Source organism: Ambystoma mexicanum, chromosome 8, assembly GCF_040938575.1.
Source record: "Ambystoma mexicanum isolate Mex_15411 chromosome 8, UKY_AmexF1_1, whole genome shotgun sequence".
Taxonomy (NCBI): Eukaryota; Metazoa; Chordata; class Amphibia; order Caudata; family Ambystomatidae; genus Ambystoma; species Ambystoma mexicanum.
The window spans coordinates 783,907,093-783,929,325 of NC_090929.1; the positions used below are offsets into that span (position 1 = coordinate 783,907,093).

Sequence of the window (22,233 nt, forward strand, 5' to 3'; positions counted from 1 at the left end):
TTTCAGCCGCAACCATCACAGCAACAACAACACACATGCATGCACGCCACAAGACACATGACTTGCAATGAAGAGATGCACTGGCTGAAAAGTAAACTATAAAAGTTGCTGACACACAAATGAACTGCATGAAGCATGGAATATAACAAAATGAAAGATGTATTGAATATAAATATGTACAATTAAAATGGGAAATAAAGGTCAAAGCATTCCAGAGGAAAATAAAATATAATAAAAACCATACACCTAAATAACTATATGCTTGCAAAACTGGGAAGGAAAGTCTGCAATGTGTGGGGGAAATAGTAAATAAAAAAATGAAATCTACACCTAAATAACTACGTACAAAGGCAGCAGGCTAGTTCTCCTCTCCAATCTCACTCAGCCTTTCAACCAGGGCTGAGACCAACACCCCCCCACCCCACTCCCGCAGGCAGGTCTCCATTGTTGACTGGAGGGCTTGCAGGTTGTCCAGCATCTGTTTCTCTATCACTCATGCTTCCCTGCAAGTGGCCTCCAGGATGGCAGCCCGCCTCCTTGCTCGACGCAGCGCAATCTCAGCCCTGGCCATCAGTACTCTTGCTTCCCGTGCCCGCTGCCTCTCTGCCATGATCTGCCCTTCATATTGCTGGAACACAGAAGACATTCAGTGCCTCAAGTCCACGTGTAACTACTGCCTCACACTTTCCACTTGCCTCCTTTGGGTGGTGTGCCCTGCAACCAAACACCTCCTTGTTGCCACCTGCTGCCTCTGTGCACAGTGCCTGCTACATTGGTACACCCTCTGAGCTGATGACGATCCCCAGTGGTGTATAGCACCTGCACTGCTCATAGGTGCCTGCTGTCCCTCCATTGCCTGTGACCCTGTCGGTGCCTGGGTAGGCACAGTGACCACCTCAGCTGCTGTGCCTCAGACTCCCACCTAGGCAGGGATGTGAGCTCCACCAGACGGTGCGTTGTGGGTGGGACTGGTGCACAGGGGGCCCTGCTGGTATGTCGACTGGAAGGCACCCTGGAGGATGACTGGTGCATAGAGGAGGAAGACAAGGGGGTGGTTGCAGCAGTGAACAGCCCATAGAGTCCACCACGGAACAAGCATGCAGCAAGCTAGGACACAAGGTGGTATAGCTGACTGTGATGATGGGCAAACGGACTACGAGTAGCCTGCCCATCATCACGAATAACACCTGTTTGCCTCGTCAACCCGGCCAGCACATAATCCCGGATGGACACACCAAATGGCAAGGGGGTGTCAGTCTGGGTGGACACACCAGCCGACAAGGGGGTATGGGTCTGGGTGGAGGCATCTTGGCAGGCGCACACTGCTGCATTCAATGCCCCAAGGACTGGATTTTGCACAGGCACCTCCACGGTGGTCTGCACAGCATTATGTCCCTGGGGCAGGACTGCAGTAAGCACGCCCACCTTAACACCCCCACCTGACCCCATGGGCTGGCTTACAATGGCCACCTCCTCCACCTCTTCCTCCGTCAACGTGGATGACTCCTGGGCGTCTTCCGCCATGGATGGCCCCTGTGTGGCATCACCTGGACCGACCGCTGCTGAGGAGTCCCCTCCCACCTTCACCTTCTGGGGCTCACCCCCAGCAGCTATGCCCAATATCACTGGTGCTGCCACAGACACATCGCTCCCCGAAGATGAGCTGTAATGAATATGTCTTAGTTGCGTATTTATAACACGCTTAATACCCAGAGGTTTCTCAGCGCGGACCCGGGGATCGAACCTGTGTTGCTTCGTGTCATCTTGTTTCCAAGGCGAGCACGTTGCCACTGAGCTATATTCCCGGATTGCATCTCTGCATACATGCTCCACAGCACTGGTTCCGCTTTCTTCATCAGATGCAACTGGGGAAAAGGAGACACAGAACAGCAACATAAGTGTACTGCACCAAACCCAGCATGGTATCACCAACATTCACAGGAAGATGACTTGTCAAAGGATCAACCATCAACCTCCACACCCACATATGGACATGCAATCCACATCCATGCAGATACCTGCCTGGCCATCACTCCACACAATCACATCAAACTACATGCCACTGTTACAACCAATCAATTGCGTATGCTATACACATATGCACCAATTACACATGCACATGTGAGCATGCCATGGCACCAATCACATACACATGTCTTGCACACACATCAACTCAGAGGGCCCAAGCAGCACCATGACCAATCACATCAGAGTCCCGGGAGCTGCAAGGCCTCAACGTGACTAAGTCAGACATCTGAATGCACATGTTGCATCCAGGTGTTAGTGATGCCCAGTCACACATTCCCATTTTGGGCACATTCACATGAGCATAATGCATGCACTTGACATCAGCAACACTACCTCAACTGGCACACTTGCCATCCTGGCATGTCTTAGACAGAAGTAACATTGCATGTGCATGGTCTGCAAGCCAGCACTACAACACACAATGCAAGTATGAACACATTTAAAATCCAAAGATGTCTGAATGCACACATTTAGAGCAATGTATGGGGCATGCATGCAGACATCCATCTCAGAACCATACTTGCTGCAAGCCTAAGGGAGTCACTGCCAACATGCGGGTACATGCACAACACACATGCACCGTTGAGCAGTGGGCCACATGGCTACTCACCATTTGACTCTAGACGTTGGTGTAACACGCAGACCTGAGAATGCAGCACCGGGTAGACCCTCTCCAGGACCTGCCTGTTGTTACCCAACATCCTGCACCTGCGTGCATGGTGCCCCTCTGTGATAGCACCAGCCTGGATGTATCGCAGGGCCTTGCCTTGGGTCCTGGATTTCACATCCTCCCAGCGCTTGTGTACGGTCTTGAAGGTTCAGACTGCCACCCCCTCCGCGTTGATGGCATCCATGATCCCATCTCAAATCTGCTGATGTCCTTCCTTGCCGCGTTGCATCACAGGGTTGAAGAGGGCATAATAATGCTCCAGGACCTTCTCCACCAGGATTTCAACTTCCCTGGTGCTGAAGTTGACAGCCCTCTGCTTCGCTGCCATGGGGTTGCCACTCTGGTCCGAGGATGATGGTGCTGACATGCCAACCCCCGAGGCAGGTGTGGGTGGGCAAGGTGGTCCTGTAGCTGGGCTGTGGAGCGGTGGTGGTGGTATGGCACGTCGGAGTCCAATGAAGCAGCTGAGGTGGTCACAGGGCTGGAGACAGGAACATAGGCAATGGCTGGCCAGCAAGCACTCCAAACATAGTGCAGGTGGGCAGCAGGGACACACACTGTACAGGCAGCAGCAGATGGCAAAGTTGGTGGCAGCACAGGGCAGGAGGAGGCAGGTAAAATGGCACAGAGGCAGGAGCATGGGTCTTCCGTGTCTCGCAATAAAGTCAGCCAGAAACAGAGTGAAGGGAATTTGAATGTAAAAACAGAGAAAACCTCCCCATAATGTCATACTTAGTTCACCTGGATCAAAGCGGTTTTGTCCCCGGGTGATCCCCAGCCCTTAATATTCATTGGCTCTTCAATGTCATGTCCAGAATTGACCCCGCAGCCAATGCGGTTGCGGTCACCTTGGATGCTCAAAAGGCATTTAACATAGGGGGTGATTCTGACTTGGGCGGTAAGGGATACCGGGCACCGGTAAGGAGTCCGGTGGCGGTAATACCTTACCGCCCAATTCCGAGGTACCTTAGCGGCAGCCTCAAAGAACGTGTGATCTGACCACACGTACTTTACTTGTCCTGCTAATGGACCAGGGCGGTAATAACGGGCCTGCTATTCGCGGGCCCGTTATTAGCGCCTTCCCCATTCCCATTCAGCCCTATGGGGGCTCAAATGGGAATGGGGAATGGTTGGTTGAATGGGGACTTACCGGGTCCTCCAGGGTCGGAATGACCCCGTAAATCCCCATTGAACCAGACCGGACCTGGACCCGGTTAGGGAGGCAGCCATGGTGCTAGTAGCACCATGGCTACCGCCCCAACTCGGAATGACCCCCATGGTGTACTGGCAATATATGCGGGCTGTTTTGAGGAAGATGGAAATTGGCCCATGCATGATATCCAACATTAAGCTGCTATGCACAAACCCTACGGCTAAAGTTCTGGTCAACTCCGTAATGTCAGCCCCTTCTCGCTCCATAGGGGCACGCGCCATGGTTGTCCGTTTTCTTCGATTCTGTTCGTGCTAGCAATTGAGCCCATGGCTGATGGTGTCCGCGATAAACACACCCGCAAGGGTATTCGTTTGCGCGGAACACCGGAAATAATATCGCTATATGCGGATGCCGTTCTCCTCTATATTAGAGATACCTCTGTACACTTAGACCCAATCATTCGCGATATAACTAAGATCGGCACATTCTCGGGATTTACTATAAATTAGTCTAAATTTGAGATATTCCCCTCACCGGCGCAACCCACCAACCATCATGTGAATTTCCGCTACGATGGTCCCCGGAGGGCATCAGATACCTCGGGGTTCAGGTATCCCTGTCTCATTCCTCACTACTCGCTGACAATTATACTTCCACTGCGCAAATAGTGGAGACCAAAATGGCAAGGTGGCGCAATCTCCCGCTCTCTATGTCGGGCTGGCTGGCCCTCATTAAAATAATAATAGTCCCGAAGCTTCTCTATATCTTTGCGAATGTCCCGGTTTGGCCGGGGAAACAATACTTCATCAAGTTGCATGTTACATGCGCCCAGTTCATATGGCATTCCGGAGCGGTCCATAAGAAGTGGCTACACATGACCCTGCCTCATGAGAGGGGGGGGCTTTGGTGCTCCTGACCTCTCTCGCTACTGGACTGCTGCACAGGCCCAACATTCCACACACTGGTATAAACATTCTGATCCTCCCCCCACGTGAAACTTGAGAAACTTGCATGTGAGGAAGTAAATATCATGTCTCTAATCCTTTATCGGACATACCACACTGATGCCCCAGCGGATCCCGTGGCTACTACGGTTATGGCATGGAGGTGATTACTGCAATCTCAGCCTGAACGTCACCCATACTATAAGTGGTTACCCATCTGGTACTTTCCGGGCCTTGCTCCCACACACGACAGGCTCCTCGTGTGACACTGGGGCGCTCTTGGATACCTGGCATTGTCCGACTTATACCCTGATGGGAAATTCATCACCCCGCAGTCATGGCGTCCTGGCCACACCGGCTCAGCGCGGGAGCTATTACAATACTTTAGACTCAGAGCGGCGGTTCGAGCCATGTGGCCCTCGTACCCGGACGAACCTCCCGAATCACCTGAAATCCGTTACATATCTAACTGTTGATAGCAGGGGTATAACGTCCTCCCTATACGAAATGTTGCTCGCAAAGTCGACACTTGCACCTCAGAAGTCGCGCGACATATGGGGCTCCGAGCTGGGATTGGAAATCAAGGATGCCACATGGGGCAAAATGTGTTCACACACACGCAGGGTCTCCCTTAACTCTCGATTCACATGCATGCAATACAAGCTCCTTAACCGTCTCTACTACACACCTCACAGAGTGGGGAGGTTCGCACGGGCCCGAACCCACTCATGCCCAAGATGCCGTGACACTGAGGCGGATCACACCCACATGTTCTGGTCCTGCAGAGAGCTGGCCCCGTTCTGGGGAGCAGTGACTCAAGCTCTCTCAGAAATAGTGGGGCTACATATTGACCCTAACCCTCTTGCAATACTGTATGGGAGGGGGCGGGGACAAGAAAGGTCTCTAAGTTTCTGAATGTTGGAGCCATGGTGGCCAAAAAATGTATCCCACAGCATTGGAAGTGCCGCTCCTCCCCCTCCTTCGAGATGTGGTTAAAGGCCCTCACCTGGACTCAAAGATGTGAGGAAGATTACATCAACTCTCTTCTCATTAACTCGCGCCCGGAAAATGTTTGGTCAGACTTTTGTAGCTACCTTAACAATAAGAAAGACTTGGAATTGCTCTCCTCTCCGATACAGGATGTATAGACTGTTGTATGATCTTGACTGTGTTGGAACTGTATGCTACTACATTGTCCACCAGTGTTAAACTCCTGAATGCACTATTTAATCCGTTTCTGTAATGCCAGCTGCTGCCACGCTATATTGTCTGCCTGCTGCTATCTCTTGGCAATAAAGAAAGTTTAAAAAAAAAACAGAGAAAAGCGTGGGCATGTGAAAACAGAGGACCGGCCCTCTGGCGTGTAATTTACATGACAGGTGCTGCACACAGGCGTTGAGCACGCCATATTTGGAAATACATAAGTACATGTAAAAGCAACTCCAGACGTGCATCCGAAGGGAAGAAGACGGACGAGTGGAGTACACACGTATTTTTGGGTGCCACGCATTCCGTTCACTTCAGGGACCTTACGTATTTCTTATTTTGGTGGGGGCTTTGCCTCCGCGCATACGTGCATTTACTTTTGATTTTTACAAGGCTAACGGTGAGTCGGGTACGCCTTTGTTTCAACTCTGGGTGTCCCTGTGTATCGCGTACCACTATTCTTACTTATCTGGTAGCTTACTGGGGTTCGCATATGCATGGGTTGTGTTGCTGAGTGCCACTGTGTATCACGTACTGCTTTTTTGTTATTACAGAAGTTATCCTGGTATCACGTATGCATTTTTTGTTGTTTTTGGGTTGCCTGTGCATTACACGTACCATACTATCCACACCTGGGGTACATTTAAGCCTTGCTGGACTACAAAATTAAGTCTCTCATCATGTAGCCTGCCCCCTCGCTCATATTGCCCAGGACAAGAGCTTAGTGTGCCTTCCATATTTCCGTTACACCTGGGACATGAGTGGAAAGGGCTCAAGAGAGAATGTGGGCAGACAGGGCTGGGGTCAGGGGCGTGCTGTGGAAGCAGCTTCCCCAGCCCCAAGGGGTCATGTCATGCCTGAGGCCACTTGTTTTCCAGCATCTGGATCCCAAAGTGGTCCCAGCCACTCAGGGGTGACACCAACACCTTGTGGCACCCGTGGCAAGACGACAAAGCCTGCACAGCAGGAACACGTTCAACCCCATGACATGGCACAGGCCACTGGCACGTTGAGGAGGAAGAATTTCCATGATGAACTCCAGATCCTTATGGACTATGTGGCCAGTCGCCACCGTGACATGTGCCAGGATCCGGGGAGCACCAATACAACTGCTCAGCGTATAGTGAATTGGCAGTATGGAACAGACGAGGTCAACAATTTAGGGTTTGAGAAGTGCACTGCTGCACAGGAAGTGAAGCGCTGGAATGATCTCACCCATCGCACCAAGTGCAAGCTTGGTGCCAACCCGGCCTCTGCTCTGACAACTTGAGGGGGATCGGTCCCCTGCACACCATTCAAGCTGAATAAATCAGTCAAAGCAATGTAGATACATTCAACAGTATATATTTATATCTCTGCACCCAAAGATAAATACACAAACAGAATTAAGCAAAACATAATGTACATCATGTTGAAAAAAGGACACAAAATATCTTAAACAATGGCCGTCCTGAAAATAGCAAATTGAAGTATGATGGAGCAAAATTCCAAGCTCAACGCATTTCAGGGTCCCAACCCCTTCTTCAGGAGCAAAATGATCTGCAGAAACATATGTACAAGAAAGCCTATCAGCCTAAAGCCTTTTTTTTAAAGAAAGAAAAATTACACTGTGAAGATATAATTCTCAGATTTCTCAAGAAAAACATACAGATTCAATATATCGTAAATTGATCCATAAACAAGACCTGAACAGTTGACTCAAAGATCACGGTGGGTAATGCCCCTAATGTACAATCCGCATTGTCACAAAGAGCAAGAAAACGTAGACATTATACAAAAAACCCCATCCCTCTATATTGGCATCATATCCACAGTGTCAATGTTCTGTAATATGGAGATTCTCAAAGTGAGGCTCAAAAAATTGAACTGAGAGCGTACACATCAAAAGAGAATGTTCGAAATGTAACATACAAAATGTACCTGTACTTCAATGTAGTGAATAAACGGTAGATGTCTACTGGAAATGGCCAGGATCCACACTAATGTGGAGAACAGCAATCCTTGCAGGGAAACGTGTGTCGAACACCAACAAGTAGTGGTTCCAAATGATGTCTTAGGCATTGAACTGAGTCCATGTAAATTCTACAGATAAATATGACTATGTTAAATTAGCTGACTGTTTCATAAAAACTCTCGCTAGATATAGGTAAGATTAGTTGATTGTGCTTACCTCATGTCTCACATGGCAAATAAGTAGTCAAAACGACTTGTACTTTGCCTATAAAGTAAAGTAGTGCAAAGATTCCACATCCAAATAAGGACAGAAACTTAGCTGGGGACACATGTGTGGACTCTGTGGAAAATAAATAAAAATAAGGGACAAGCCCCGAAAGAGAATAGCAAAAACCTCTATCATTGTTCACGGTATGGATTTAGCCTAACCGACCATAAGGTGAAAACTCTAAATAATATCAAAATGACAGAGTAAAGGGAAATGAGGTAAACTAATAGGTAGCCGATTGTAAAGAGAAAGCTTACCTAGCTTGATAAAGATGCGGCTCGGTACAGATGCCAGGCAACTCAGGTATGGAGGGTAGAGACCCAAGAGTGTGTGTGTACCCCTCTTATATGCAAAGTACTCTCAATACTCAGCACAGGCCAGGAAGTGCTGAAAAATGAAAGGAAATTAGAGTCAATCCTGGTCTAGATCTCTAAAGGTTGCCGCTGTGAAACATATGCGACATAGATAATGTGGCGGGAGGAAATATGTACTCATGAATATAAGAATCTTACCTAGTCTCAGCGCAAGAGTCACAGTGAAATACCGGCTTCTGATAGAAGAGAAGATAATCAAGCTCTGCGTAAGTTAAAAAAAAAAACAAAGGCCAGCGTAGTGAGGAACTGATCTGTCGCAACTCTCTTGGTCTGGTCACATGAAAAAGTAATGTGATCGCCACGCTAAGTATGGCGTGTCTAGTGCGCAGAATGCGCCCCTAGTCCGTTACTCTATACTACTGAGGAAATGTAGGAAGTATTCACGGAAGCAACCCGTTAGACTAATAATCTCAAATGCTATTCAATGAACACAGGCTTTACTGCTCAGTTTATCAATTACTTATTTGGTGTGCACCTGTTAATGTTCATTTAACTTGAGGGGGATCACCAGAGGAGGAGGAGCTGACCCAACATGAATATGCTATGAGCCAATTCATACTACTGGAGCAGGTGCAAGGCGTGGGAGGCCTGGAAAGTTACAAGGACACGTCTGGTGAGTGACCACCAATGTGCATCATGAGTATGTGAAGTAATGCATCACCAAGATATACAATTGTGGTGCACATTTGGCTGCTTTGGAATGACTGCCCTGGGTGAACCATGTCATGTGGTGGACTGACTCCTGTTCAGTGGACACAATAGTGGATACAAACCATGTGGTGTACATCAGTGGAGCATTTCCATGTGACACTACTCATCCCCCACAAGCATCCCCCCAACATGACACCACTAGGTGCACAGTTGTTTAGTGCATCCTTCATGTGGGTGATCCTGCTCTGCTAGACATGTGCATGTGTCCCAAACCTAGTTGCACTTCATGCCATACAGGATATTGAATCTTTTTTCACACATGTACGTATGTGCTGCCATGCCACATAGACCATCCAAGCTGACACACAACATGCCTTATGACGTCCCCTGAGTGAGTGTGCATATAACTGTACACATCCCACTGCCCCAATGCAATGACTCCAGAGGTAAATCATTGTGACGCCTGCTCCCTGTTACCCTCCCACACTCAGCCCACACTCCATGTGCCCACACCCCTCTCCCTCTTGTGGGTCACTTTACATTGGTCCTATCTACAACTCCATTAACTTACTCTGTCCACTTCACAGACCTTGCCTAGGTGGTCCTCTTACAGCCATACATCACCTGGGACTATTTGCTGTTTCCCTAATTTACAGCATGCTCTCTTTGTCAACCGTCCATGTACCAAGACAACACTGGTGTAGCATGTGATGGATGCAGCCTTGTATGTGCATAATTGTGGCTAACTGTTGCCATCTAATGTAATTGCACATCACAGAGCCACATGTCCATGCCCTTTTCACTGGTATTAATCAACAGTGTGCAGTAACATGGACCCTAACATGCTTCTTAATTACCCTGTTGGTTGCAATGGGTCCACTGGCAGCATGGCCCTGGGCAGGGAATTTGTTGGCCAGTCTGCATATGCCATGCCCACATTGCTTGTTGGCCATAGTTTGTGGATTCTGTATTTCTTCAACATGCCCCGCATGTTGTTGCATGACAGATATGTGATAAACATGTTACTGTCTTTTTCTGTCCAGGTGCAGGTGAGGATGCAACAGATGCAGAGGAGGAGGAGGAGGAAGAAGAAGAGTCTGTGGTGCTTCAAACCACCAGTGCAGGACGTGGCATGGCAGGCTGTGAGAACCCACTTGTGCTCCAGACCATCCTCAGCCATGCTCCAGACTCTTTTCACTCTTTGGACTCAGCTGGCTCTGATGCTGAACCGGATGTGCAGTCCTCAGTGCTGGCGGAGGTGAGTGCACCAATGGGTGGAGCAGTTGTGGTCAGTGAGTCTGCAGGGGCTCAGGTACCTTCACAAGGCCAGCCAGTCAGTGGTGCCACACCCCAGTCTGTGAGGTTACGGCTGCAAGACCACCCTCCCATCTAGTGTCCCAGATGTCCAAGGGGGGGTTGCAGACCTGCAGCCATGGATAGGGGCATCACAGCAAGGGCTGTGCTCCCTTGCATCAGGCAGGTGCAGGCCCCACACACTTGGGGGATGTGTGTAGCCTGGGTTGACAGAGTGGGAGCAGCAGATGTTGCGTTTCACGCACTGATAGGGTGCTGCCTTTGAGAGTTTGGCTGAGGGCATGGATAGGGTGGCCACTTCCATGACCCCCCGGCAATACAGGTGGTGCAGCATCTGCAGGTCATGCGGTCCACATGCAGCTCCCACAGACTGCACATGGAGGCCAACATCAGCCGGGCAGATCTGCAGTGTCTGCAGGCATCCCTGCTTGCAGAGGGTCGTGCACACAGGGATGCCCTGGGGCGTGAGATGTTGGCCCACAGGACTGCAATTCATGAGGGGCATTCAGCCACCAGAATACCGTTCCACCAGGAGGTGTTAGCATTGAGGCAGACAATCACAGAGGATCTCCATGCAACTCGCGAGGTTGTGCATAGTGATCTCAGAGCCCTCAGTCTGCTGGTGCATTCATTATTGTCACGCATGGCGGCTGCCACTGAGAACCAGGCCAGGGCACTGCGTGGCCTGCCTCCAGCACCACTTCCACCTGCAGATTCAACACAGGAAGGGGGTGCCAGCACAGGCATGCCTCCTGGTCCATCATAGCCATGGGGTCCATGATCCCATGGAGGGGGTATTTTTTGTAAAACTTTTTTTTTAAACATTTATTTTTATTGGACGTTCACCCTGTGTGGACTTTGACATGCACCCTACCCCTCCCGCACCATCCCCTGTCCATGATGGACATTTTTTGTAGACCCCAGGCATGTTGGCATGCTATTTTTGAGTTGCCCTTTCCAGGTTTCTTTTTCTTTTGGTTTTTATTTTTTACTTGATTTGTGCAGTCGCCCTCTCACAGCCATTACGTATCCCATGGTGGACATTCAGGCATGCAGAGTGAGGTCAACTTGCATGTTTGCATGGTGGTGATCCAGATGGCATGTGCAGGTAACAATGGGTTCAGTGTATTCTGACACATGTGTGCTGTGTGAATGGTACTTAACTATGTCTGCTGTAATGTCTTGTCCCATGTTGTTTCAGTAATCCGTAATGGGGCGGTGACTGCTGTCCTGGGGGAGACACCGTGCACCCTTTGTCGTCCATACTCCCCATGACCTCCGCCAGGCACTAGCCCTCCTGTCACCATATGGAGGCACAGTTCCCGGTGAAGGTGATGCGGGATTCACATCATGCCAGCTCAGTCAACAGGTAAGCATGTGCACTGTCTTGTATGTTCAGCATGCGTCATTGTTCCCTGTGTTTGCTGCATGTGAAAGTTTCCTTATATGTGCTTTGCATGCTACCATGCCAGGTTTGTTTTTCGCGTGGTACTCATGTCACTTTCTTCCGCCCTCGGTCAACTCAGCTATGCCTGCACCTACTGTGGTGTAGTGCATGTCCATTGCCATCGCAAATCCAGACAGTGTACTCCTTGATGTCCTTTTCACTTGGCCTTCCATCTCACTATCACTCTCTCTCTATGTTGTGCTATGCTACACTCATGGACAGATCACAATCTATGTCCTGTCACCCTCTTGCAACCCGTAGTCCTTCTGCAGTGGGGGTTGTCAGCATATTTTCATCCTCCATTCATGTGTTGTCATGGATGTGTAGTTTCTTTCTGTTGTTACTATGCATGTCTTTGCATTTAGGGGATGTGTCTCCCGGTGGGTTTCATCGTATGCAAGGCAGGTGGGTACCCTGTGCAGGTAATTGAAGAGCATTTGCAGACACTTGTGTGGTGTTTAGCTGGGAGTCTTGCACTGTGTGTGATCACTTTGGATTGACTTGTCTTGTGGGGCACGGTACTACTTCATGGGTGCATGTGTCACATTGTGTGGTTCTGGTCATAGGTCTGGCCATGGTATGTTTTCTTTGGATTAATAGGGCCACAGGTTGCAGATTCCAAATTGTGGGAGTTCCAGCTGTGTGGGCCTTTCTTGGGTGGTTGGGAGTGGGTGGCAGGGGCAGCTGTTTTGGTCTGTGACAGGTATTGATGGTTGTGCTGGTGTGTGTTTCATTGCACTTTGCAAATGTAAACTAAGTGACACTTAGCATCCCATGCTATGTTTGTGGGGTGATGGTTAAACAGCACATTTGGCCTCTCTTGCTCAGGGTTCCGCATTAATGGTGTGCAGCCCCAGTTATGATCCAGAAACATGGAACCATTGATGCACATTTTTGGGATGCTATGTTGTGAAAAGGCATACTACGTTGTGCAGTATTGGTGTTTTCACATGCATGTCCCATGCATGCTGCACCATGGTGTTTGCAGCTTCAAGTTGACCACAGCTAGGTGCATGGTGCTGCTGCATTCAGTTGAATTGACAATTGAACCAATTATATGCTGTCACAATGAACACTGCACTGACCTTGCACTTTTCCTTCGCATCCTACCTTTTGCATGCATTTATTTTTGTTGGCAGTTTCACATTGCTTTGTCATTTCTGCTTATGTCTTCCATGGCAGTTGCCTTGGTGGCCAGCCTTCCAGTCTGGCATCAGCCTCTATGAAATGCTGCCTCCAACATGGTCCTGCATGGAGTGCAAGAGGTGAGTATTTGTGTACTGGCCTTGTTGTCCTTTGCATCATGGGCTCCCATGACTTTGTTCACTGCACTGCCCCACTACTATGCTGGTGATGGCATGCCCTGTCATGCCATTGCTTGTCTTCCAGGGGTCCCTGCTTTTTTGGGGGGTCGATTATCTGCATTTCTGATATCTTCTCATTTTCAAGCAGCATGTTGACTGATGCATGTGTTGTATATATGCCATCGGCTTGGAAATGAGGATATGTGACATGCACATTTGCTGCATGTCATTCTGGGGGTCAGGCAGTGTGGGGGTTGTGGTTGTTTGTCAGTGTGTGTGTTTTATGTGTTTGAATTGTGTGCAGGTGTTGCTGCATGTGTGCTGGGACACATGTTGATGGTTGTCTTATGAGTTGCTTACATGTGTTGCATGTCACTAAGGGGGGCACGTGGGTTTGTGCTTTTTGGCTGCATGGATGTGTTGGCTGCACTCAGTTTTATTGTGTCCATTGTCTGCAGATCTGTCCGTCAGGGAATGATGGCTATTTAATGGGATGTTTTTTGACTGTCGACTGCATGCCCAGGGGACCGGTAAAATGTGAATTTATCTTGATCCATATGGAATGGCTACATTAGTTGCTGCATGTGTGGATGTTGCCATTCTGGTGTGTCACCCTCTTTGTCATAATTGTCAATTACCTCTTGTTCAGTGGTGTATTTTGGATGGGGAGCATTGTGGTCATGTTGCCAGAATCTGTGTCACATGTGGATCCTTACTGAACTGCTTTTCCACACACACAACATTCTCTGACATGTGTGCAGCAATATGTCATTGTGCTTCTTATATTGTAGGGGCGAGGTAATTTTGGAGGCAGCTCGGATATGATGGTTGGTGAGTTTATGGAATTGTCAGTGGTTAGACATTTGATGGGTATGTTAGTCATATGGGATGTTTTAGTGCCTAGAGGGTGACTTAATACAATGGTTGCCATGGTGGTAGTGGTTTGCCCCCTCTTCTATGCGTTTCTTTTGGAAACATTGAATGCATGTCTTTTTATTTCTGATGGATGCACACAAATTTGCATTTCCAAGGGCACTTTCTCAGGGTGGTTTTGTGGGCAGAGTGGATTGGCCAATTGTCATCATTGAATGGCACCTGGGATTTGGCAGAATTGTGTGCACTCCACAGAGGAATGATTTTAGGTGAAAAAAGATTGCACAAGCTGGGTACGTGCAACCTCTCCATGTGCCCTTTACCCAGACATACACAAGCGGTGTGCCTGTGGGTGTGGATGGTGGGCCCCCACCATGTCCACTGGACGCCACGCATTGTTGCAACATTGTGCAGGACGCATGCTGCCACAATGATCCTGCAGTCTACTGGTGCTGCATATAGCAACACACCACCAGAGTGGTCAAGGGAGCAGAAATGTGACTTGAGCACTCTGAATGTGTGCTCCACTATGCCCCGAGTCGCAATGTGGGCAGTGTTGTACCTTACCTCAGCATATGTGATGGGGTTGCACATGGGCATCATCATGTATGTGCCCAGAGGGTGGGCACTGCCCCTGTAGATGTGAGAATGGTTGTCATTGGCATTTATTGACAGTGTTTATTGGTCTGTGTGCAACATGCATGCATGGGCATGGCCATTCATACTCACCAATGAGGCATATGTTGCCATGCTTCCCAGCTTCCAGGGCCCGGTGTAGCGGGGACATCCTGAAGATGTAACTATCATGTCTACTACCAGGATAGTTAGCATACACTTCAGTAATGATGCCCTTGGCATCACACACAACCTGAACATTGATGGAGTGCCAATATTTCCAGTTGCGGTAGATGTGCTCAGTTGCTCTAGGTGGACGTAGAGCAACATGGATGCAATCAATAGCACCTAGCACTTTTGGAAATTCGTCACCCCATAAAAATCCTGGACCACCGTTTGCTTTTCTGACGGTGTTCCGGGCATATAGATATGCCGGCAGACAGAACGTTGTGCAGTTATGATTGCCAACACCTGATGTAGGCAGCGAGACTGCCTGGTCTGGAAGATGTCACCTACTATGGCAGTAACCTGCTGGAATGACCCAGTGGTCAAAAAATGCATAGCAATGAGAGCACCTTTTGCAAGGGGCTCCGTGCTTAGGAGCACATGGTGGGTGATGTAAGGTCATCTTCCCGCACCAGGTCTAGGATGATATGGGGCAGAACCTATACCTGCCATAGACCTGGTCATCAGGCATCCCAAAAAGGCTGGTCCATGGGTGGAAGATCCCGGCCTTGGCCATCCTCCTCCTCCTGAGGTGCCCCTGGATGATTGCTGCAACAAATGGTTAATTCATCGTGGCTGTATCCATGCGTTTGTTGTGCTCCTGTGCTTTTTATGCATTTGAGAGGGTGTGCGTTGATGTTTACGCCTGCTATCGTGCGGCGTAGGTGTTCCGGGTGCGTGTTTTTTCACAACCCGATGTTCCCTGTTCAATTCCATGAATACGTTTATTTTGCGCGCATATCCCTGTTATTATTATTATTATTATTATTATTATTATTATTATTATTATTATTATTATTATTATTATTATTATATGTGCGGTGCGATTGTTTGATGGTGGAACGTCCCTCGTAATGCCCACATTTTCACTTGTTCTTCCTGATTCCGCATGTTCCTCCCCCTTTTTAGGTGGCTGCGCAAGCCCAGCCCACCCTCTTCTCGGAGTCTCACGCAAGGCGTTCCTCAAGTCGCAGTGACCTGGTGGACCGGCGCGGATACCTTGCAAGTCCCAGTTAAGCCCTGCGCATTGATTTTCATGAATTGACGAACAAGTCGCCGATTTTCCCCACAGAATATTCCATGAATCAGGCCCTACGGGTGTCCATTGTGGGATGTCTCAACCCACTGGTCCAGGCCCTGCAACATTACTGTGCATTGGTTGCAGCAGAAGCATCAGAATGGCCGCCGGAAAGCATGCTGCTCGCTAAAAATCACCAGAAAGTGCGCAGTAAAAATCTGAAAAATAGGCCGCCATCCACTTTTGCCTATGTCAGTGGTAACACATTAGACCACTGCCAAAACCCACTATTGGGCTACCCACAAAGTATCCTGAAATCACTTGAAAAAGCAATGCTGATTGCCAAAAAGAAACACAGAGCTGTTTGGAAATCCGTTTTCTTGATTGTCAAAAATGTGCAAAAATCATGGCTCACAAACCACCTAAAAGATCCAACCTCCTGGTTGGGTGCTGAACATCATTCTACTTCGAGAATCCACAAAAATACAATGTCCACAGAAGTATATATTATCTGAACAAAGTCCACTTTTGAGGATGATTGAGCTGGAAGAAATCTGTCAAAAATGGGTGTAGTACCGTTACTCACCTCTGTCAGAAGCCAGCGATTTAAAACTTACCATGTGTAAAGTTGAACATTGAACTCAAACTATGCCAAAGCAGAGATTTCCATCAAAATGCCATATGAGAGTGCCACACATTGATTTTCATTTTGAAAAAGGACTGGAAGATGGGTTTGCTTATTTTAAATTTATAAATGTATTTCTTTCACAAGGAACTATGTTACAATTGACCAGAAGGTAACCTGATTCAGTTAAAACTTCCAAGAGGCCTTCTTCCCCTGAGAATCTCACACCTTGTTCATTCCCACCAAAAGGAGAGCATTTCGCATTGGCATGTTAATCAGAAGGGGAGGAGATTTCCCCTACTGCCCAGACCAAGAAACAATGGATTCCTTGGGCTGAATACGAATGCTAATTCGGGTGTGACTGACAACAAACTGCTCTGGCAGGAAGGCAGGCCATGTGACCCTCTGACTCAGCCCAGCTCTGGAGGCGGGCCAGACTGAAATTGTTGATTGAAGTTGGTGTAAATGTATGTTTTAGAAAATTGCTTATAGCAAAGTGTACTGAACTGACAAAAATATGAAACTTAGAGATTGTTAAAATTAAAAATTCGCTCACAGTTTAAGACTAAGTTGGAATCTGTGCGATCTTCTGAGACTGAACCCTGGAAATTATTCATATTGTAGCCATGGTGTTTATGTTAGCAACATGAAAAATTATAGGAATGTGCCCAGAGGGGACGTGCATGCATGTATAAAAATTGGTGCAGAACTAACATTGAGAAACCCACCAAAAGCGCGAAAAAGTTGTCATTTATGAACCATAGCTCGTAGGAAAATGAGATTTGTTCAAGAATGTACCTTAGGCTATCTGTCATGAAAGTCAAGTGTCTTGGCGCGCAACAATCAGAGCGTAAGGCGCCCTGTTCTGGTGGTTGTCCCGTTGGGTATCTTGTACTTTCATAGCCTCTTAGTATAAGTCCATATTGGTTCCGAATCTTTAAAGCGCAATCTGTCATTTTGAAATCTTGACTCTGTTTCTGAAAAACCGACCTTCACAAAAAAGTCTGTAACTTTTGAACCGCACGTCCTAGAAACAGAATTTTAATTTCATTTTGAAGCTAAGATCCTCAGCTTTTCAAACAAACCCAAAACGACGTTGCAATTCCGTATACCGTTTTCCGCAATCGCATTTCCCGCACGCGGAAAAGTTGCCGCGATTTGCAATTTGGCTAAATTTCACTTCATGTAAAACAGTATTTCTTGCTTTCAACTTCTGAATTTCGTTTTCCATCTGCTCATCATTCTATAATCATTGCTAGTGTTGACCTGTACCAATCCAAAGCAACTCTCACTAGTTCTGAATCCATTTAGTGAATTAAAATCATTTTAGCATTTTCCCATTCAATTCAAACCACATTTAAAAGCATTTTGACCTGTTTAAAATCAGCCCCGTTTCTCTCTGCTTGCTAGGGGGAAGTGGGATTGAAACTGCAATTGTTGATTATTCCTGATACCTGTGTGCCCTCATTCCATCTCTTCATATTGCATAGTGGGGGGAGTGAGTAATGACAGGGGGAATTATATAGTTTTTGATTGAAGTCATATCAAGTTTTATTTCTGTGTTGCATTTCTTCCTATCATTGCATTCCTTGAATCCACAGAAAGTTATTCTCTGCTACACTATTCCTCCTATTTCTACTCCTAATTGATTAAAGAGATTGTCGATATTGTAATATTACCCATTGCTGATCATTGTTCATATTCATAAGTGTGATATTCAGATATTATTCATAGTCATAAAAGTGTAATCTATATATTGTTTAATTCTTGTTTAATTCTTCAAACAAATCTTTTAATTTGCAAAACAAACCTATTTCTTGGTTCAGTGAGACCGGGGGAATTCAAAGAGAGGGGCGTTATATAAGGGTACATCATCCAGAATTAAACAAACTTTGACATAAAAATATATCAATAAGGGTTTCCATTGGGAATCCCATACTAGGCATTGACTTGAAGCTACTACCATCAATGGCCAGTTAAGACCACTACGGTAGTGCCTGGAAAGTGCCTTTCCCATGCCTACACGCCCAAATTGTTCGCATTGCCAATGTTTGTTTTATCTGTACTGTCTATGGCTGCCACAATTTCTATGTTTGCATACACATTATTGCTAATAGGTGTACAAGTCCTTTTGCTGGGTTTCACTACTGCTGTGCCAGCAGAAGGTGCATGCTTGCGCGTGCACCCTAAGAGATCAGTAAGTGCTTCTGAGGTTATTGATAGCTAGTTTCTGTGCATGTAATTCCTAACAGCGCACACTGAATGTATTCTGAGGTCAAATATAGCATATCATTATGTTCCCAGCACTGCTTACCGATAAAGGGCGTCAGGAAAAAACGATATTCACGTGTTTCAGTGCCTGTGATGCTGTCACTGGCAGTGCACCATTAGAGAAGCCTGCTCGTTGGGAGCTATGTGTTCTGGGCTGCCATTTTACCAAATGAATACACCTGCGAGTTGTAGTCCATTTAAAGCAAATTATATCTGTAATTTGTCAAAGAAATAAAGCTAGGGATTTAGTCTTGATAAAATTAAAACGTTTGGTACTTGTATGCCTAGATCGGTAATCACAGGAAATCAAACCGACAGGTCAACATTGAATGCACACAATTAGGCGAGGTGGCCTACTAGGGCCTAACACGCAGATGCATATATTTCAGAGGTTTTGTGTATCCATAACTGAGGATGAGCCGGTGGCTTTGTGTCACTGTATTAGTCCTGGACTTCCAATTAAGCAACAATAGACAAAGCTAATAGGCCTGGCTTTGCAAATGTAGGGGGTAAGATGTACTGTGTTTGCAGAGATGGGCCTGTCGCTTTTGCCAATGCGTGTTTTTCTTTACAGTTTATAAACTACCATGAGAACAGGGATAACATGCTTGTTTTTCTTCAAGTTTCAGCCTGATGGCCGTACGCAGAAACGCACTGTGAGGCAAACCATGATCCCAGTTAACATGCTGCTCTGTGAACTGTAAAGATACATTAAAAGAAAAGAGGTAAATGAAATAAGCCAACACCTAAATAAAAAGAGCAAAAACTTTCCATACGCAAGGACAAATTACAAACCCTCATAGGGGGCAGAATTTTTCCCAATCTGCCATTACTTCTCCCTGTACAAAATTCTCAAATTTCATCCATTCCAATTCATAATGCACAGCGTTCAACATGTCCTAATACACGTGAAGCACGTGCTGGTGATTCTGCAATGTTCTTAACAAAACAGCTGCAATTATCTTCAATTTATTGTGTAATATTGTTTACTCTTTTTCTAAGTATTATTGATCGACGTGAGGTAGCGAGGGCCCACCACGAGAGGAATACGCATTCTGAAATAAATTGTAATTTTCGTATTTCTAGTAAATTGGGACACAGCTGCTGCAGGAACTATGGGCAATTATATTTTAAGCCATTAAGCAGTATGTATGGTCATTTTGCGTTGTAGGATGATTTATAAATCGCAGATCACATCTGAAATAACATTTGGTTTTCTCATTTCGATTTTTTTTTATTCCACATTGGTTTATTTCAAACCTTATACAAACTTCAATACAACATTTAATCACAATAGTCCATTTAATAAGTATAACACAATTGCAAATAATGAATAACACACAATTCAATTGCGTCGTTATCAAATACATTGCACAATTCTGCATCATTATTATCAAATACATTAATATTCATGTTATCCATTAAAAGGTATACAAAAATGTAAATTAATCGTTTAATTTCATGTTTTTTAAAAATGTTACCACCTTAATTAGCAGAGAAGAGGGACAACCCCCTAAAATATAATACCAAAGGGAGTACAAGTTTAAAAATGATGAACCATGTACATATACGCTAAAACATTCCTCTCTTCTCTTTTGTAACAAGGGACAAACAATCAATAATGCGTGAGTTTCAGTAGACTGATGGCAAAATCGACATATTGCATTCTTTTTTTTTTTAACTTTATTTTCGAATTTTTCAAACAATTACAAACAGAAAAAACAAAATGAAAACCACCTTCTAGGTGTCACATCAACTGCGCCTTAGAGTCCCATTGTCCCCTCCTCCCGCCCGCCCTCCCACAGCCAATTTTTCGGAAAGGTTCCCTGCTACGATCCACCCACATGAGAGTTAACTGGTGGGCTGTCATAGGTTCTAGGTTATGTGTTCACGTTGGAGAGGAAGAGTCGTCGGACATGGAGATTAAATATGTGACGTATGGTCCCCATACATCGGGGGTGGGGGCGTGCAGGGGCGATTTCCTGATAAACTCTGTTTCGACATCCTGACAATATAGTACATCTTGTAACCAATTTGCCAGAGTGGGGGCCGGTCCACGTCCCCAAGATATGGCTACTCTCCTGCGTGCGAGCACCACTAGGATGGCTGCGAGTTTCCTCGACGCAGATGGTTGGTGCCTTGTTAGCCCGAGGAGGGCCACAGTAGGAATGGGTGACGGGTCCTCTCCTATTGTTGCTGCCGTCGTTTTAAGAACCTGAGTCCAGAACCGGGCCACCGCTGGGCAGCTCCACGCAAGGTGAAGGAAGTCTGCTGCCTGGACACTGCACCTCTCGCAAGAGGCTGCCGATTCCGGTTTTTGTTTACATTTCTTTGCCGGAGTGTAGTACGTTTGATGAAGAAAGTTGATGTGAATTTGTTTGAAGCGTGTGTTCAATGCTACTTTTTGCATTTGGCGAAGGATGTATACCCAGTCCTCCTCTGCTATTGTGGTTTGTAGAGATTTTTCCCACATTGTTTTAGTGGGAGGGTTTGTGGGTATGGTGTCCGTTAAAAGGGATTTATACAGCAACAAGACTAGTCTGCCTTCTCCTTTGGTTTGAATCGTGTTATGTAAGAGGTGCCATGTGGGTGGTTGTTGCGGGAATGTTGGCATGAGTGTCTGGAGATAGTAGCAGAGTCTAAAATAGACAAAAGTGTCAAGAGATGTATTGCCTCCCATTTCTCCAGCCAGCTGGGGCGATATAAATACCCCTTCAGTGAACAGGTCTCCCAGGCTCTGTATGTGTAGCTTGTCTAGCCATTGGTGAAATACTTTTTCTGTGGTTAGGGGAATTCCTGGTATAAATTTGACTGGCAACAGGGGAAAGAATCTAGTTTGGATCCCATATTTCTGTGCCATCTTTTTCCAGACAGCATACGTGGCTAAGAGTACGTTCAGCGTGGTAAGGGGCACTGGGAGGTGGCCGATAATAACCGCTCTTAGCAAGTTGGGGGATACCAGTGCTCGTTCTATTTGAACATGGGGTCTAATAAAGTGTGTGGCATACCAGTAACTCAGAAACTGCGCCTGGGCAGCCCAGTAGTACCGCTCCAGGTCCGGGAGCACGAGACCTCCCTGGGAGGTTGACAATGTAAGTGTTGCATATGCTACCCTCGCTGGTTTTCCCGCCCACAGGAGACCGAGAATGAGACGCTTCATTATTTTTAAGAAGGATTGTGGCAGTAATAAGGGTATATTGGCAAACAAATAGAGGAGTTTGGGGAGAACCACCATCTTGACTAGCGAAGCTCTACCCCACAGGTTCAGCGTGAGAGCCCTCCTGGAGTGCCCCA

At 46.8% G+C, this 22,233-nt stretch overlaps 1 protein-coding gene and 1 long non-coding RNA gene across 2 annotated transcripts in view; both read left to right on the forward strand.

Annotated features, from left to right (window-relative positions):
• SRGN (serglycin) overlaps window positions 1–22,233 on the forward strand; it is a 178,555-nt gene that overhangs the window by 19,521 nt on the left and 136,801 nt on the right. The gene's annotated exons all lie outside the window — the stretch shown is intronic.
• Window positions 13,093–18,357, forward strand: LOC138472444 (uncharacterized). Its single transcript, XR_011268603.1, has 3 exons — window positions 13,093–13,273; window positions 14,104–14,143; window positions 15,935–18,357. It is a non-coding gene; the product is annotated as an uncharacterized lncRNA (long non-coding RNA).